This window comes from Symphalangus syndactylus, chromosome 3 (genome assembly GCF_028878055.3).
Source record: "Symphalangus syndactylus isolate Jambi chromosome 3, NHGRI_mSymSyn1-v2.1_pri, whole genome shotgun sequence".
Taxonomy (NCBI): Eukaryota; Metazoa; Chordata; class Mammalia; order Primates; family Hylobatidae; genus Symphalangus; species Symphalangus syndactylus.
Window position 1 is genome coordinate 129301272 of NC_072425.2, and position 19932 is coordinate 129321203.

The window sequence follows — 19932 nt, forward strand, 5'->3', positions numbered from 1 at the left end:
GAACTCATCATTTTTTATGGCTGCATAGTATTCCATGGTGTATATGTGCCACATTTTCTTTATCCAGTCTATCATTGATGGGCATTTGGGTTGGTTTCAAGTCTTTGCTATTGTGAGCACTGCTGCAATAAACATACGTGTGCATGTGTCTTTATAGCAGCATGATTTATAGTCCTTTGGGTATATACCCAGTAATGGGATTGCTGAGTCAAATGGTATTTCTAGTTCTAGATCCTTGAGGAATCGCCACACTGTCTTCCACAATGGTTGAACTAATTTGCACTCCCACCAACAGTGTAAAAGCGTTCCTATTTTTCCACATCCTCTGTAGCATCTGTTGTTTCCTGACTTTTAATGATTGTCATTCTAACTGGTGTGAGATGGTATCTCATTGTGGTTTTGATTTGCATCTCTCTAATGACCAGTGATGATGAGCTTTTTTTCATGTTTTTTGGCCGCATAAATGTCTTCTTTTGAGAAGTGTCTGTTCATATCCTTGATGGGGTTGTTTGTTTTTTTTTCTTATAAATTTGTTTAAGTTCCTTGTGAATTCTGGATATTAAACTTTTGTCAGATGGGTAGATTGCAAAAATTTTCCCCAATTCTGTAGGTTGCCTGTTCATGCTGATGGTAGGTTCTTTTGCTGTGCAGAAGCTCTTTAGTTTAATTAGATCCCATTTGTCAATTTTGGCTTTTATTGCCATTGCTTTTGGTGTTTAGTCATGAAGTCTTTGCCCATGCTTATGTCCTGAATGGTATTGCCTAGGTTTTCTTCTAAGATTTTTATGGTTCTAGGGCTTACATTTAAGTCTTTAATCCATCTTGAGTTAATTTTTGTATAAGGTGTAAAGGAAGGAGTCCAGTTTCAGTTTTCTGCATATGGCTAGTGAGTTTTCCCAGCCCCATTTATTAAATAGGGAATTCTTTCCCCGTTGCTTGTTTTTATCAGGTTTGTCAAAGATAAAAATATAGAATGCTTCACGAATTTGCGTGTCATCCTTGCGCAGGGGCCATGCTAATCTTCTCTGTATCGTTCCAATTTTAGTATATGTGCTGCCGAAGCGAGCACGGGAGCATTATTTTCACTATAGAGTGGTTACAGTCTTGAGCTGACTTCTTGGTTTTGTTCCTGACTTCACCATATATAGCTTGGACATCAAATGCAGATGATGATGGCAATGGAGGTGGGGTTGGGAAGTGGCATGTGAGTGGTAGGGAGATTTACTTAGAACTGAAGCAGAATGAAGCCATACATTGTCTAAAGTGCATGCCCTGGACTTGGTCTCTGGGTGACATCTATGAGCCCCATCATCCCTGGAAAACTTCTTTACTGGTTTTACCTGGATCCTGACCCAGATCTCTCTATAATTTGCCACTGAAGTGTTTTGGTGTCTCAGTAGCACCTGCCTGTGATAGCTGTGCATTTATAAGTCCTCAACGTAGCCTGCATGCTCTGCTCTGCCGTCCTCGGCCCTCAGTCCTCTTCCCCAGCTGCCATGACCAACTTCCCTGTGCATAACAAGGTGTTAGTCATCAACTGGGTGCTGGGGTGAGGGAGGAAGAGTCAAATGGGATTGAATAGTGTTGAGTCGACTTGAGCAAAAGAGATAGCACTAATGGAGGAAAACTGATACGTAAGATGGTATTACACATGGCTTTTTAAAGCACAGGGGACTGGTCAGTAAAGAACTGAATGCAGTCAGAATAAGAAGGTTGACTAACTTCATTGACTTTTAAAAAAATGTATATTTTTAACAGTTTTCTTCATTTAAAAGAAACATTTATTATACGCAATTTAGAAAATCTCTCAGAGAAGTGAAAACAGAGAGAAAAAATTTACCCATATTCCGATCACAGAATAACTGGCGCACTGAGCAAGTGGAAATCCCCAAAGTGTAAACAAACAACTTTCAAACTGTTTTTCAAACTGTTGTTCAAGCTGGCTCAAACCTGCTCTCTGCCCGGTACTGTTTTGTTCCTTTGGTAAATCTAGAGCAGATGTCTTGACTCCTTTTTCCCCTGTCAAATAAGGGAAGTTCTCTTATAACTTTTAATCACAAAACAAACTCTGTCAGCGATTTAATTAATTAATTAATTTGTTATTGAGATGGAGTCTCACTCACTCTGTCACCCAGGCTGGAGTGCAGTGGTGAGATCATGGCTCACTTCAACATCCACCTCCTTGTTCAAGTGATTCTCCTGCCTCAGCCTCCCAAGTAGCTGGGATTACAGATGCCTGCCACCACACCTGGCTAATTTTTGTATTTTTAGTAGAGATGGGTTTTCACCATGTAGGCCAGGTTGGTCTTGAACTCCTGATCTCAAGTGATCTGCCTGCCTTGGCCTCCCAAAGTGCTGGGATTACAGGTGTAAGCCACCGCGCCTGGCCTCTGTCAGTGATTAAAATGTCCATTCTGTGTAGAAGCAAAATTCAAGATTTAAAATTTCTCTGTAACAAAGACTGACAACTGTCCACCAAAATCCATTTTCTCTTATAATAAAAGTTCTAATCTCATGGCTGGCCAGCAGACTCCATTTCCCAGTCTCCCTTGCAGTTAGAAGTGGCCATGTGACTGAGGTCTAGCCAATGGAATGTGAACAGAGGGATAGGTTTCATTTCCAGGCCTGTCCCAGAAACACTTCCCATGTGTGCTTCTTCATACTATCTCCTCTTTCTGGTTGGCTGAAATGGGAGTGATCCAGATCTCTCTATAATTTGCCACTGAAGTGTTTTTGTTTCTCAGTAGCACCTGCCTGTGACGGCTGTGCATTGATAAGTCCTCAACGTAGCCTGCGTGTGGGAGCTGTCTGTTAAAGATCATCAGCCTGGGACCCTAACTGCATGGATGAAGCAAAGCCCACGGCCTTCCCTACTACCCTAACCGGGCACTTTCCTGTACTGTTATATAAGCAAGAAACAGACTTGTACTGTGTTGAGTCACTGCATGTTTGGGACTTTTTGTTACTGCAGCCTCTCACACTCTAACTGATACATTCTCCAGCTGTGGTCTGTCAGGCTGAAAGCCTGCATTGGGAAAAGGAGGCACAATGAGCTCTCTACTATCCTGCTTGGCACCTCCTCACCCCATCCTCAATCTACTGACTTACTAACTGCAGTTTCTGAACACTGTAGGGTTGGCTGGAGCATAGAGGAAGTGGGAGAGGCAGGAAAGAGCTTACTTGGCTGGGACTGTCATGATCTCGCTGTTTTGGTGCCCCCATTGTTTTGGTAGACATTCAAAGTTGACGCTTTTTCTTGTGGGTTGCTTTTGTGGGGTGTGCTAGATATCTTTATTTATCTTTATTTGTCTATCCATAGCCAACCTCTCATCCTCCTTCACCCTGCTTTGTTTCCTTGGCTGGTGCATGTAGAATGTATCAAAGGGCTCCCTTACCTTTCAGTGTCTGCTTAAGTTTGGTGAGTGGGGATCCCTGGCAGGAATCTGGAGAGAGTCAGGGGAGAGAGGCTGGGGTAGTTATTCCCCTGGTTCCCTCTCTGTGGGGTCGACATTGTCTGGCTGCATCCCTCCATTGAAGGTTGCAGCTCCCAGCAGGTTCTCTGCAGATACCCGTCCCTGTACCTGGGCTCCCAGTTCTGCCCTATTAGGATGCTAAGGCTGTTATTAGCTTCAGAACATTGCACTATTCTCCCAAGGTCTTCTGCCCCACTCACAGCTTCATACATAATCTTTTTATTAATCTCTCCTCAAATGATCTAATTTGAGTGCCACCTATTCTGCTATGCCCCTAATACAGTGGGTTTTTTGAGATGTCCTCACCTGAAGCATCCAACAGTGTGCACTTCTGGTGATGTGGGTGATGCATCTGCTATGCTGCTGCTTATAATTTGTCCCTCGGCTCCTGAGCACTCTGTGATCTGTCCTTTCCAAGTGCTTCAGAGAAATGGGGGCTCAGAGATGTTCTGTGACTTGCCCGGGGCCCCTGAGTTAGTGGGTGGTTGAGCTGGTGCTCTTCTCCCTGCCGTGTGCCACTTGCATTAGCAATCACTTTCCCAAAAACAGTTCTGCCAGGCTGTACTCCCACCAGCTAAAAAGTGAAATAATCCTGTTTTTCAGCCTAACTCGAGTGCTACATGGATAAAAGAGTGAGTTGATGGAGCTGGCCTTGGGCAAGCTCATTCATCCGGCATGTGGACAAATGCCTGCCAAGATGATTGTATCAGGAAGTTACAGGAAGGAGACAGAACAAGCAATTTAGGCCTGGATTCTGCTGTGCTCTCGCCAAATGAGATAGCCAGGGACTCAGTGAGAGGAGGTGCCAGCAAGGGGCCCCCTGGGCAGGTAGGTGTGGCCAACTGGCCATGTTTACAAACACTTCAGCTTGAATGGAGGCTGAATCTGCCACCACCACCTCCTCCCCAGCCCTAAAAACATCATATACTACTTGGGTATCTCTTGGCAAAGGCAGCGTTGACTCACAGCCCCTCAGCCTTAAATTCTAGAGGCAGTGTGGGATGTGGCCATTGCTGTGTTGCCTGACGCCCTCTAGAGAACAAAGCTCTTGCCAGCCCCTCAGCCTGGGTTTTCCCCAAAGCAGATCCAAGTGGATCCAACGGAGGCAATTGCAGGCATCAGCAGTTGCTCCCTCGGGGTGCCTTCTTTGACCCCACCCATGGGCTGGGTACTGCTCCTAGATGCTTTCATGAGGCCCTGTTCTTATAACCTCTCTTATTTCTTTTATTTATTTACTTATTTTTTTTTGAGATAGGATCTTACTATGTTGCCCAGGCTGGAGTGCAGTGGTAATATCACAGCTCACTGCAGCCTCAACCTCCCGGGGTTCAGGTGATCCTCCTGCCACAGCCTCCTGAGTAGCTGGGACTACAGACATGCACCACCTCGCCCAGCTAATTTTTGTGTATCTTTTGTAGAGTTGGGGTTTCGCCATGTTGGCCAGGCTGGTCTAAAACTCCTGGGCTCAAGTGATCCACTCACTTTGGCCTCCCAAAGTGTTGGGATTACTGGTGTGAGCCACTGCGCCCGGCCATCCTTTATTATTTCAACAAATGTTTATTGAACACTGACTACTGTTGACCTTTCATATCTGTGGATTCTGCATTTGCAGATTCAACCAACCTTGGATTTAAAATATTTGGAAAAAATACAAATAAAAAATACAGTATAATAACTATTTACGTAGCATTTACATGGTATTAGGTATTATAAGTAATCTAAAGATGATTTAAAGTGTAAGGGAGGATGTGCATAAGTTATATGCAAATATTACATCATTTTATATGAGGGACTTGTGCATCCTCGGATTTTGGCATCTGTGGGGGATCCTGGAACCCATCCCCCTGGATACTGGACGGTGACTGTATGTGCCTAGGCCTATGCTAGAGCCTCGTTCTAAAATTTAGACTCTCTTGTAAGTAACCCTTGTTATCATTGTTTTGTAATTATTTCTTTACCCCAGAAGACACCAGGTAAATCACTGACTTTAAGAATTTAAGTATTCTTATTTTTAGCTTGGCTAGAATGCTGCGTGACTTTTGGGAGGCTATGTCTTTTTGTTATTTTAAAAATATTTTATTAAAAAATCTTTGTAGCCTAGTGCCTTGTGCATTACCTACAAACAGAAGATACTCCATCCATATTTACTAAATTAATGAATGGATGTAGCATTTGGTATCGGCTATTGAATAAGCTGGGGCTGGGGGATTCCTTGGTAGTTTTTTTTTTTTCTTTCTGTCAGGGGAGGAAAGCAAGTCTGTCAAGTATTGTTCAATGAGATATCCAAGGCCATGGGCAGAGCTGAGCTCGGAGCTCAGAGTTCCTGGAGTGTCCACACCTCTCTCCTTCGTGCTTCTTGCAGCTCCTGTACCTCTTACCCTGGGGCGGCCGGTACGAATGCATGAGGCACATGTGGGGACTCTGCTTCTGAGTTCGGATACTGCATGCCATCACCATTATCTCTGAATGTTCCAGACGAGAACACTGAGATCCAGAGCTGCCACCCCTCAAGGCCTCTAGGCAGAGAGGTAGGGGTGGAGGCTAAGTCCATTACCCTTCAGCCACCCAGCACTGCTATGCCAATGGGTTTCCCATTTCAGTGCCTCCTCACTGGTCTATGTGACAGACACTGACGTTCACATATTCTCAGCCAGGGTGGGTGGCAGCATGCCATGGATGGCACCAAATTTGGTGTTGGGGATGTACCTCTGTGTCCCTTCCCCACAGCCCTCCCAGCTCATTGGCCCCAGCTGTGCATGTGGCAGGGGCTCAGGAAATAGGTATGGGAAAGAACGGAGTAATCTGCCTCAGGAATCTTAGAACAACACAAAAACAACCTTACCAACAGTACTTGGTCTAACACTTCATAGTCCTCTAAGTGGTTTCACTGTGTTATCTGGTTTCATGTACCTGCTCTCATTTGAAATTGTTGCAGGGTATAAGCATATAATTAAAATATCAATTAAGCTACGTTCTGAAATACATCAGGCTGTGTGTGAGCATGAATTAGGAAAAAGTCAAATGACAATTCATCAATCTAGGACTCATTCCCCAGGTACAATCCATAACCTACCTCCCCTGCATCCCAGTTTTGCTCCAGGTATGTTACAGTCCTCACTGCACTGTGGCTTATTAATTGTTTGTCATGTTGCTCTCTTGTCTCCTGTCTCAGGAATTCTTCCTCCCTTTTCTGTATGTGAAAGAAAATCTTCCTTAATCTTCAAAGCTCTGGTCCTGGAGTTCCAATTTTGTTTGTGTTTTCATAACACCTTTTTTTCCCCTCCATTCTTGCAGACTTTGCTATTGCTCCAGATGCTGCCACAGGCCTGCACTGTATCACTTCTTACATTGTATTGTAATTATTAACTTTTTCCTTTCCTTTCCTCTCCTCTCCTTTCTTTTTCTTTTTCTTTTTCTTTTTTGAGACAGAGTCTCACTCTGTCTCCCAGGCTGGAGTGCAGTGGTGCAATCTCGGCTCACTGCAACCTCTGCCTCCTGGGTTCCAGCGATTCTCCTTCCGCAGCTTGCCAAGTAGCTGGGATTACAGACATCCACCACCAAGCCCAGCTAATTTTTTATTTTTAGTGGAGATAGGGTTTTGCCCTGTTGGCCAGGTTGGTCTCAAACTCCTGACCTCAAGTGATCTGCCCACCTTGGCCTCCCAAAGTGCTGGGATTATAGGTGTGAGCCACTGCGCTCACACCTGTAGTGACTAATTTTGTTCCATCGCATCAGACTGAGCACCTTGAGGGTAGGGCTATTTTATTACCTCTAGTGCCTGGGACCCTATAGTCATTGAATGCATATCTGTTAGATGAAAAAAGAGATGTCTCTGGGGCACTTGGTGGCCTGGTCAAGTCCTTGGCCGATTGGCATTTGTTAACCTTGCCGTTCCCCTCATCCCTCAGCCCAGTGCCCAACAGAGCAGGCTTCCTGGTGATTAGGCCAGCACTGGGAGTATAGCCCTGTTTCTGCACAAAGCCGCTTGCCAGCTAAAGAATAAATCTCAAATGTTACAACCTGCGTGCTTTATTTTTAAATCATTTTAAAAAAACCCCAAACTGTAAAACAAAAAACCCCACAAACCCCACAAAAATCCATTCTCTTGGCAAACAGTATCCCCAGGAAGGATTATGGAAGATTTGGCTTCTCTGAATGCACCTGGCAGTATATTCTATGTTGCATTCTCCAAAAAACAATCGCCTCTGCAGACAGTAGATAAGACATGTGAGTGTGTGTGTTTGTGTGTGTGAGTGTGTGTGTGTGCATGCGTAAGTGTGCACACACACACACTGAGGATATGGTGTGGTTGAAAGGGTATGGATTTCAAAAGGCAGGCAGACCGAGGTTCAAGTCCAGCTGGACTGTCACCAACAGTATGACCTAGGGCATCTATAAAATGGGACTAACAAGACCTATATTGGGAGGTAGTGTGAGGATCCAAAGGGAGCCACAGCACCACCGGAGTTCTGGACACTCAAATGCTCTCCCCAAATGGCAGAGTGGAGGCTGAGGATGCCCTTCAGTTCCTGGAAAGTTCTTTCTCCCCTGGAGCCTTATATGCACGATCCTTGTCCCATTTTTGTGGCATTTGACAGTACTGCCTGTTGTTCTTTATTTTTTTTCTCTCTTTTCTCTCTCTCTCTCTTTTTTTTTTCTTTTTTTGAGATGGAGTCTCACTCTTTTGGCCAGGCTGGAATGCAGTGGTGCGATCTCGGCTCACTGCAACCTCCACCTCCCAGTTTCAAGCGATTCTTGTGCCTTAGCCTCCCGAGTAGCTGGGATTATAGGCGTGCACCACCAGGCCTGGCTAATTTTTGTATTTTTAGTAGAGATGGGGTTTCATCATGTTGGCCAGGCTGGTCTCAAACTCCTGACCTCCAGTGATCTGCCCACCTTGGCCTCCCAAAGTTCTGGGATTACAGGCATGAGCCATCGCGCCCGGCCATTGTTCTTTGTTGTTATTCTTCCTAATGAGACTGGAAGCACCTCAAGGTGGGGCCACATCCAGTACTTCTTTCTATCTTGCAGAGGAGAAGTTCGCCAGGTGGATTGGCCTGATGGGTCCTGGCTCCATTGGGAAAACCCCTGGGAGAATCTGAATCTTCTTGGTGGACTTCTCTGCTCTGCTTCTAGTTCTCCACCTCCAGGCTGGGAGAGGGTCCTAACACCAAAAGTTCATTTCAGAATCTGCCTTTCAGCCCTTCCTCCTGGTCAAAGGTGTGAGTATGGCTGGCAAGATGGGATGGAAAGAATGTGGGCTTCTCAATCCCCAATCTAGCACTAGTAAGCTATGGGAGCTGCAATCCTCTCAGACCTCCGTTTCCTATTCATAAAAATGGGAACAATAACACTACTCTCATGGGACTGCTTCTAGGTGCAGGGACAAGGCAGTGGCACAATCTAGCACATTAAAGTGCTCAGTTTTTCTTGCTAATACCATAAGGAGATTTAAAATATAAATGTATCTATAAATTCCCAGACTCCAGTGTTGCCCCCTTGAATAGAAGGTACTGAAGGTTGGGTTCTGAGAATGTGAATTTTTGAGGCACTCCCAATGAGACTCTGAGAAGCCGCGATGTTTGGGAATGACAGCGTTTCCATTCTTCAATTCCAGGTGCTATTCATAATGAGATGCACTACCGATAACTTCTCGGGAAAAAATGTGTCAATTACCAATTACATTTATACATTTCAACTTCAGACACATTAAAAATTGCACCCCTGGACTGTGCATTGTCTCAGCTGTGGTCATAGGACTGAAGGAGAAGTCCATGTGGTGTGAGGCAATAACCATGACTGTGATTAGATGGCAGCCTCGATGATCACCTGGTATATGCCATGCTGGGAGGCCACTGAGACTGCTCTGCATCATCTCTCAGGCCTGGGATGCAGAGTGTCGGGGAATCAGTCCTATGTCTGTCTTCTCCAGCATCTCTCAGCTGGATGCACCGGGCTCTCTTTGTGGTTCAGACCTTCAGGAGCCAAGCCAAATTGAGTCAGAGCATGCTCCTCACTGTCTGCCCCACCACTGAGAGGGGTCAGCCTTCACCTGGCATCTGGCAGACCAGTCTGCACCGCAGGACTTCCTCGTTGCTGTTGGAGCTTCTTTGCTCCTCGCAGAGTTGGGAAGGGTGGGAGGGCCTCTGTCAGAGCTCTCTGCCCCTTTCCCTGTGTTGGCGCAGTCCCTAGGACTGTGCTTGTGCATTGATTTCCCTACTCGGTTCATTGTATTTGTCAGGATTCGGGCAGGAAAACACAAACCAGGCTTGGTGTATCCGACAGAGAAATTTAACACTGGCTATAGAATGTGTAGATGTTGGAAGGCTGGGATGGCAAGAGGGAGACAGCGAGGTGGCCCAGGGCTTATGACCTATAGGAAGCTGCTGCCCCAGCTAAGGCTGGGGGAACAAAAAGAAGGAGGGTTATCATTAGGATCTGGTGGAATGCAGAGGAGGGCCGCAGCCTCGGGAGCATTGCTGTGGAGGAGGGACTGCTGCAGCTAGAGCTGAGATGATGGAAATAGCACAGCTGCTTGAGAGACATCACCTGGAGAAGAAGGAACTAGAGAAAGAGTGAGAGGAATAGAAGATCAACACTACTCTCCCAGCATCTCTTATTGAGAGAGCTTGTGAAGAAGCTTTCCCAGCTGGGAAAGGAGCCAAGTGTGAATGAGTGGTGTGCAGAGTGTGTGCTGGGCCTGGGAGACAATAGGCAAACAGTAAGTACATTCAGGCAGTCAGCACATGTTTACTAAGTACCTTTTTTTTTGAGACTGAGTCTCACCCTGTTGCCAGGCTGGAGTGCAGTGGCGTGATCTTGGCTCGCTGCAACCTCCGCCCCACAGGTTCAAGTGATTCTCCTGCCTCAGCCCCCTGAGTAGCTGGGACTACAGACACACGCCACCACGCCTGGCTAATTTTTGTATTTTTACCAGAGACGGGGTTTCACCATGTTGGTCAGGATGGTCTTGATCGCTTGACATCGTGATCCTCCTGCCTTGGCCTTCCAAAGTGTTGGGATTACGGGCATGAGTCACTGTACCTGGCCTACTAAGTACCTTTTAAATGCCAGACACTGTTGTGATGCTGGGGAGTGAGCAGGGAACAAAACAGAAAATTCCCTGCCATCTAGGAGCCAGCATCTTAGTTGGGGAGGCAGTCAGCAAACGTATAAAAAAAGTAAAATATGTAATCTCTTAAATGGCAGTAAGAGCTATAGAGAAAAATGAAGACAGGAAGGGGGCAGGGAGTGGTGGGAGTGAGTGGGTGGGCGGGAAAGGTCTCACTAAGAAGAGTTTAAGCAAAGACCTGGCAGAAGCCAGGCAGCGAGCCCCGAGGCTCTTTGGGGAAAAGCATAGCAGGCAGAGATACAGCAAGGGCAAAGGCCTTGAGGCCTGCCTTGGTCAAGGAAAAATAGAGGCCTGAGCAGAGTGTGCGAGGGGAGAAGCAGTAGGAGATGAGGGCAGCGGATACAGCTGAGCAGTTTGGGCTCCAGAAATAAAAAAAAAGGGGACCTCTTAGGATAAGTGCGCCACCTAAAAATTCTTTATGCAGGTTTTTGTTAGGCCCTGGGCTCCCTCTGACTGATGACCTGGGTGACTTGCACTGACATCCCCTTCCTCCTCTTGTAGGATCATAGAGAGGTCAGCGGGTGGGGCTGGAGGACAGACCCTGCAGGGCCATCATAATGGCTTTGGCTTTCATGCTAAGTGAAATGGAAAGCCTTTTGCCCTGCTCAGTGCCCACTATCTCCTCCCTACACCCCAACTCAGGAGTGGAGCTCTCTGCCTTGACCCCCAGCTCAACTACTGGGATTCTCCTTCCCCTGATCCCGGCAGACACATTCTCAGCTAGGCTGCAGGCTTCCCCAAAACAAAACCCCTGCCTATTTTACATATCACTGCCCATCTGGCTGGGGCTTGGCTCCCAGTAGGGGCTTAGTAAATACCCAGTAAACGAATGAGCAGTTAAGCAGATCCTCAGATCTCACATTGGTCACCAGCTTTGTGACTCAGTTGCTCAATCAAAGTCAATGTCAATTGGGTGCACAAAATCAGTCCATTAGTTAACTGGAATCAGCCAAATAATAAAGCAGTTGCTTGACTGCATTTCTAAACTGGCCACACGAAACTTGCGTGGTTACAGTCTCGGTCTCCATGAAAACTTTGGGGCCGCAGTGTCACTGCACAGAAGGTGTGTCCACCCCACTGCTTTCTGGTAATGATGGAGGTTTTTTCCCCCCATTTATTAGTGATGAAGGGTTTGTTGGAGATAATTGTATTTTTAGCAGCACAGTTAATGAACTAGCTAAGTGTCAATAGATGAAATCATAAAACCATTAAACACCAAGAGCAATAATGGGAAACTGCGTCTGGTGGTAATGAAATTAAGTGTCTTTATGAGGTCACTTTATTACTTTTCTCCTCGGCTCTCTTGCCCTCCCGAGTACATGGTGACTGCTGCTCCTAATTGCTGTTTCACTAAAATGCACAATGCTCTCCATTTTGTGTTTTAAATTCCATGTATTTCTAGGGCCTTCAGGATCACTAAACCCTCCCCCAAGAGAATGCAATAGAAGTGGCGGTTATGAAAGTTTCTGGAAGTGGCCCAGTAGTACAGAAGAATGAGGATAGCAGAAAGGGTTGAGAAGGAATTAAGAAAGACCTGCTGGACTTTACTGAGCCCACACTGATGAGTCATGTGGTCAAGGTTGAGCCCATGCAACTTTGGCACAGCCTCCAAAGCCAGGGCAAAGTCACTCACAGAGGGACTGGGTGGCTATGGTTATACCTGTGCTTGAACCATACTTTTCAGCTTGGGAGCAAACTCATATGCATAATTTCCTTTGACCCTATGGCAATCCCATATGATACGTTTTTACTCTCACTTTTCAGATGAGGAAACTGAGGCTCATAGAATCACCCAGGTCCCACTGCTGCATAGAGGACAAAGCTGGTGTGCTTTCCCCATGCCAGAGGCCTTAAGGGTCTGGAGCCAACTCACTTGCTAGTGATTTAAACCTTGTGCAACCAAACTCATAGCACCATACTTAATGCAATAATTCAAGAAATATTCTTTGAGTATCTACTGTAGGCTAGGGATACAATGAGCAAAACAGAATCCTTCTCTATCCTCAGGGAACTTCGACGTAGCTGGGGAGAGTTCCATAAGCAACAACGTGCGGTGAGTTTGGTGAATCAGAGAGAAAGCACCATGTTACGGAAGCTGCTGGCAGGAGGCTCTGATCTCATCTACAGGACAGAGAAGCCTTCCTGGAGGAAGCAAGGTTTGAGCTGAAACCTGAAGGGTAGAAGATAAATAGATGAAGGAGGGGGAAGAGCACACAGGCCAGGAGGAAGCCTGCACAAAGATGTGTCTAACATGTAAGAGAAATTGGTGGCTGAGGAACTGGATTGATTTAGGGGGCATCATCAATTGATAAGGCTGAGGAACTGATTCAATTGTGGGGCTCATGGAGAGACAGGAATTAGGAACCCGCTCCCCCCTAACCCCAGTTCCTGGCGTGGCCACCTGTGGGATGGCAGTGCATTTACTGAGACAGGGAGTGCTGTGGAGGAGCCTAATGGTGGAAGTGAGGTTGGGAGAATATAATGAACGGATATCTTATCTATGGCGGTGAAAATGAGCCCTAAAAGGCAGTTCAGCTGACCCAGCTTTGTTATGATCTCAGGGCCAAGAACTGAATTAAAGCCCCAATGTAGACATGGTGTTAATTATTTCATTGAGGCCACCCATTAAGGCTGTAAACACTGAGTTTGTTTCCACCCTACTGAGAAATCGAAAGGACAGAGTGAAGCTTCAACATGATCGTCACCAGCTGGAACAGTCACGCTAAACACGATGAAATTTAACAGGGACAAATTTAAATTACACTCCTTAGGTTCGCAAAATCAGTTGTTTCTGTAAAGGATGAAAAACCTGACTTAACAGCAGCTCGTGTCAACAGAACCTAATAGAGTCAGTTGGCTGTGAATTCCACACAAGCTGACATGGTGATGTGGCTGCCCCTTTGTAAGGAACATGGCTGTACTGCAGCCAAGCAAGGACAGGCCGAGGTAAACATCCTGCGTGACTCAGCCAGTTTGTAGTGCAAGAGCATAGCTCCACTTGTTGTATAATCACAGCCATGTAGCCATAACACAGGAAGGCTTATCATTTGGCTTGGAGCCACTGTCATCTGTAAAAGGTATAATTGCCCTGCTGACACTGTACAGGCATGCTCGTGTCCAGAGGAAGAGAGAGAGAAAGCTAGAGCTGTCACTGTTTTGTAAACGGACAAGGGGGATCCAGGACACAGCTTGGCTTGCTTGTGCCCGTAGGGCAGGAGTTAAGCTGCTAACCCTGAAGGGAGAGCTGGTTGTGCAGCTGTATGTGGGAGCCGCCGGAGCAAGCAGCCGAGACAGAGACAGACAGTGTAAGAGAGATGCTGAATAAAACCACATTTCACCTACTTATGGCCCCCTAAGTGTTCTTCCTATCCATCCGCCATTCATCCACCCACTCCCTTCGGACCTCAGCATGGGCTGGAACCTGACCTTAAACTTAACACTCTTCTTTCACTTCTAATGTCCCCTTGATGTATGAGACATTGGAGAGGAACCCATGAAGCTTCCTCTGATCAGGATAGAGAAGAACCTGTAAGAAAAGTGCAACAGCCAAGGAGAGAGGCCAGCTCAGAAAGATGTCTGTAGGGAAGTCAGGGCTGGCTTGTAGGCTCGAATGTTGGGGAGCTGCATGCCATGTGATTGGAGGGTGTCTCTAACAAAATACCTGAAAAAAAATAAAACAGAGGCAAGGGACATAATTCTTAGCTAATGAGGGGGCCTCAGAGAGAGGGATTTGTTAGGGCTAGGAGAAGAAGGAAGGATGCACCAAGGAAATGATAAAGGATGAAGCATTGCAGAAAAGCCGATTGCTGTATTAATTCATTTCATTCATGTGTTTGAGCTCTGATTTTGTGTATAGCCCTACGCTGTGGGAAATGCTATGAAACAACAGCCACAGAGTCAACAGCACTGATTGGTATGGCTCAGATGACCAGTGCTATTCAGAGGATGGTGAGGGGTCACTAAGGAAGAAGCCATGGAGGAGCTGAAGCTTGAGCAGGCCCTTGATGGAACACAAAAAGAAGCCACCCCCTGTTCCTCACTCCAACCTTTATTGAGCAATAGCTGCTTAACTGTATTGCGCTAAGGGATGGAGATACAAAGATGACTAGAACACAGTTCCTGCTATCTAGGAGTTCTCAGTCAAGACACACAAGTAAATAACACAGCTCTTTGATCTTAGAATGTACTTTCAATATACTAACAGATTTTCAGAAGAAAAAAAGTCAGAAACACTACCACACTCAATGTCCACATTAGCAAAACATTCTGGTTTCAGAAACACTCAAGTGTGAAAAAAAGTCTTTTAAAATTGAGCAGTATAAACAGGGTAATCATTTTCACAATAGGAGTGGGCCCATTGACCTATCAAAACATGAAAATGTGGGGGAAAATGTGTCTTGGTAGTTACAGCGGTGTGATCATTGTCACAATGGGTGGGAACAAAACGCCATTGGGACCCCCTGGAGGAAGCCCTTAATGCTGTGTGGAAACACCAGACAAGGCTCCCAGCCGGAGATAGCGTTGGAAGGCTGCCTTCTAGGCTAACAGCGGTGGACAAGGGGAGGGTAAAGATTCCAGAGGAGTCGGGGTTCCAGGCAGAGGGAGCAGCTTCTGCAGAGGAAGGAGACAGAGGCGGGTGTGAGGCATATTGACAGCAGCTCTTTGTTGTCTTTCTTTGTGATCATTATCAGCAGTGGAGCAGAGAGGGGCTTCAGTCTGAAGGGGACTGGACCATTCTTATCACAAAGACAACAAGGAAGGCGACAGGAGCACTGCAGAGCAATTGAATGAAACATCTTTGCTGAACTTTCTCATCTCTTGAAAAGTTTTTATGTTTTCTATTTACATAAGTCATAAACCAATTGCCTAATGCAAAAATGTCATGTTCTTGAATAGTAAGAAAAGGCAACAGATTTCAATCAATAGACTCAGAATTTTTCATTAAATCTGCTTGCTTATTTCCTTAAACCTTTTCTCCAGGGCAAATGCGCCCTTTAGAAGTGATTGATTGTGTTGCTCCCATTGGTATCCACACTCCTTAGGCTCTTTCTCTCTCTCTCTTTTCCTTTCTCTGCATCTCTCTCTCATCTTCCCAGTTGCTGTCAAGCAGCTGCCCTCAGCTGAAACATCAGGCAGGCATCAAGGAGTATATTTTTTGTTCAGATGCATGCACATGTAAAGCTATTTCTGAATTGCATCTTTGCAAAATAACCTTTGGGTATCAGCATGATGAGGATGCCATTAGCAGCAAATTCATCTGTGTGGATCCCAGGAAGGGGAGAAAGCTACCGTAGTGTGGAAAGAAAGCCTAACTAATAAACAGTCTGGAATGTCCTTCCCAGAAAGGCCTGTTGAAAGAGATGAACAGTACTGGATTAATTAATTCTCCTGGGTGGTGCCCCTTTATGTTTCTGGGGGAATACATGTTCTCTTAGGGCCAAGAAGCACCCCTGTGGTCTGGTCTTCCCTGCATTTATTCAATAAATATCTCAACTCACCATGCGTCCAAGGGAGAGAATCACCTGGCTGCTCCCTCTGCAGACTCTCTCTGAGTCCTGGGAGGGCCCTGAGTCATCGGAGCACAGAGAATCAGGGTAGGTCCAGGTTCTGATGGAAACTGCACCAGGTGGGAGTCACCAGCCAGCCTCCTTCTGCTGCTTCTGCCACTGGAGCCCCTTTGGAGCATGTTTCCTCTTCTGTGAAATCAGCTTGTTTACTATGGTTGACCCTTGAATGACTTGGGTTTGAGCTGCATAGGTCCACTTTTACACAGATTTTGTTCAACAAACATATTGGGATTATTTTTGCGGGGGAAATGTATAACAATTTGAAAAGACTCACAGAGGAGCCGCGCGGCCTAGAAATGTCAAAAAAATTAAGAAAAAGGTATGTCACGAATGCATAAAATATATGTAGATACTAGTCTCTTTTATCATTTACTTCCGTAAAATACCCCTGAGACAGCAAGACCTCCTTTTCCTCCTCCTCTTCAGCCTACTCAACATGAAGTCTTGAGGATGGAGACCTTTTTGATGATCCACTTCCACTTAATGAATATTAAATGTGTTTTCTTCTCCTTATGATTTTCTTAACATTTTCTTTTTTCTAGCTTACTTTATTGTAAGAATACAGTATATGATACATATGCCATAAAAAATATGTGTTGTTTATGTTATTAGTAAGGCTTCCAACCAATTGTAGGCTATCAGTTAAGTTTTAAGGGAGTTAAGTTTTGAGGGAGTCAAAAGTTATATGTGGATTTTCAACTGCATGGAGGCAGGGGTCGTTACTCCTGGCCCTTTTGTTGGCCAAAGGTCAACTGTAGATGATCTCTAAGATTCTGTTTCAGTTCTATGGCAGTAATTCAAGTAATAGTGAAGACACCCATTGCTGAATGTTTAGACCACGTGCCAGGCACTTTGCTAAGAGCTTTACATATATGATCTCATTTAATCTTCATGGCAACTGTGTGAGATTCATGCTTTTATTATCCCAGATGACGAACTGAGGCTTAGAGATGTTATGAACTTAGCCCTGGGAAACACAACTGGGAAGTGGCAGAACTGGAATGAGTCCATGTGTCTGATTTTGTCACTCACACCTTTAATGCATTATCTTAGTGTGCTTGGTCTGCTATAATAAAATACCACAGGCTGGGTTGTTTAAACAACAGACATTTCTCACAGTTCTGGAGGTTGGGAGGTCCAAGATCAAGGTCCCAGCAGTATCTGATGAGGGCTGTCCTTCTGGTTTGTAGATGGGTGCCTTCTTGCTCTATCTTTCCATAATGGGGAGTGAGGGTAGGGGAGCAGGTGGGAGAGAGAGAGAGAGAGTCTTTTACTCTTCTCATAAGGACACTAATCTCATGATGGGAGCTCCACCGTCAGGACTTCAGCTGAACCTATTGTTTTCTACAGGCTGCACTTCTTAATGCCAACACAAAAGGGGGTTAGGACTTCAACATAAGAATTTTGGGAGGACACAAACATTTAATTCATAATATGCATTATGCAATATTGCTTCCTTCCACGACACGGAAAAAGTGTAGGTGGGAAACACTGGGCCACTGTCAGAAGCACGGTAGGAGGCACACACCTCCCTCCCTCGAGAGGGAGTAGTCAAGGGCAAGCTGCTGTGTCTGTGAGCAGGACACAGGGAGCTGTGAAGAGGGCTTTTGCGTACTGCTTATGAAGCCAGATACACCTTGGGGACAAGCTACTACCCAGGTGTATCTGGGATTGTTTGTGAGGATCCATCTGTTCCTTTCACAAATACTTTTTGAACACCTACATTGTATTAGGGTCTGGGAATTCAATGGTGAAACAAAAAGATCGCATTGAATCCTTGGAAGGGCTTGATGGAGGGCTGTGAGAGTATTACTGCGGGGCCAGCCTGGGGCTGGCAGAGAATGTGGTCATTAAAGTTTTCTTTAAGGAAATGATTTCTGAGCTGACCTGTGTGGGATCTGAATGCTTTAACCAGACACAGGAGGGAAAGTGATGGGGAGTGCCAGTGCGGCTGGAGCTGGAGGAGGGTATGGAGGGCCAGGTTCTCTAGGGCTTTATAGGTAACTTAAGTAGTTTGCTACTTAAGAAAACTTAAAAAGTTTTCTATTGCACTTAGAATAAAGGTTTTAATCAGGAAAGCAAGGTGAATGGATCTGGCTGCTGTTTGGAAGAGGCCCCAGTGGGAGTTGGTGGGCTGATGCCTTAGACCAAACAAGAGCTGGCAGTAGGTTGGCTAGAGTTGGCAGAGGAGATGGAGAGAATAGGAAGGATCAGTGGGATATTTAGGAGGTAAAATCAGCAAGACATGGGGGGATGGATTGAATTAGGTGTTGTAGGAGACATAATCTACATAAACTGGGATGGGCAAGCACATTTGATACCCTGGTTTAGGAACCTATGCTTTAGAGGTAATGTCCCTTCTTAATGCTTCCCAAGGTGTCTAGGTATATCAGTCAGGATGACTTCACTTGCATGGTAAGAAATACCCCAACTCAATGGTTGTAGATAATTAGAAATCATCTCACATAGCAGGAAGTCCATGGGTGATAGCACTTGCCCCGGTGGTAGAATCAGCTCTGTGATGTCACCAAGGACCCAGGCTCCCTCCCTCTCTTCACTCTGCTGACTCCCACTGGGGCCAGCTTCCCTGGTGGTGGCAAGGTGACCTTGGCATTTCCAGGCATCAGACACCTAGTCACAACCCCATCCTTCTCAGGCTCACCTGGCTAGACAGAGTCAAGTTGTGTGCTCTGCCAGGAAAATGGGATGACTGTGAAGGTATAGACTGCTAAGAATTTCACCATGGACTGTGAATGGGGCCATCTTCTCTGAAAAGTGGACAAATGAACTAACCCAGGGTCCTGTTAGGGGAACTAGACATGGGGGCTCATTGGGTTTGTCATGGTGTCCTGGACCAACACATCTCAGATTTTGAATTTCTTAGATCAATAAACACAATACAAAGAGTGGGTGGGGAAACTGACATAGGATTGCTGACTTTTCATTTTCACCTAGTAAATATTTAAAAAATTACCATCTGCTGTCTCTATCATTTCATTAGAAGAACATCTTTTGTTTTTTCGAGAGAAAAGTAATTTTATTTTTAAATTTATTTTTATTTATATATATTTTTATTATACTTTAAGTTCTAGGGTACATGTGCACAATGTGCAGGTTTGTTACATATGTATACATGTGCCACGTTAGTGTGCTGCACTCATTAACTCGTCATTTAACATTAGGTATATCTCCTAATGCTATCCCTCCCCCCTCTTCCCACCCCACGACAGGCCCCAGTGTGTGATGTTCCCCTTCCTGTGTCCAAGTGTTCTCATTGTTCAATTCCCACCCATGAGTGAGAACATGTGGTGTTTGGTTTTTTTGTCCTCGCGATAGTTTGCTGAGAGTGATGGTTTCCAGCTTCATCCATGTCCCTACAAAGGACATGAACTCATCATTTTTTATGGCTGCATTGTATTCCATGGTATATATGTGCCACATTTTCTTAATCCATTCTATCATTGTTGGACATTTGGGTTGGTTCCAAGTCTTTGCTATTGTGAATAGTGCCGCAATAAACATACGTGTGCGTGTGTCTTTATAGCAGCATGATTTATAATTCTTTGGGTATATACTCAGTAATGGGATGGCTGGGTCAAATGGTATTTCTAGTTCTAGATCCCTGAGGAATCGCCACACTGACTTCCACAATGGTTGAACTAGTTTACAGTCCCACCAACAGTGTAAAAGTGTTCTTATTTCTCCACATCCTCTCCAGCACCTGTTGTTTCCTGACTTTTTAATGATCACCATTGTAACT

At 45.4% G+C, this 19932-nt stretch overlaps 1 long non-coding RNA gene and 1 other non-coding gene across 2 annotated transcripts in view; one reads left to right on the top strand and one right to left on the bottom strand.

The window, feature by feature from the left end:
- Window positions 1–12954, top strand: part of LOC134736043 (uncharacterized) — a 101472-nt gene extending 88518 nt beyond the window's left edge. The window contains exon 5 of the long non-coding RNA XR_010119746.1: window positions 12613–12954. This is a non-coding gene — a long non-coding RNA (uncharacterized lncRNA). The remainder of the gene's footprint in view (window positions 1–12612) is intronic.
- Window positions 963–1069, bottom strand: LOC129480037 (U6 spliceosomal RNA). Its single transcript, XR_008656927.1, has one exon. It is a non-coding gene; the product is annotated as a U6 spliceosomal RNA (small nuclear RNA).
- Window positions 12955–19932: the final 6978 nt, after the last annotated feature.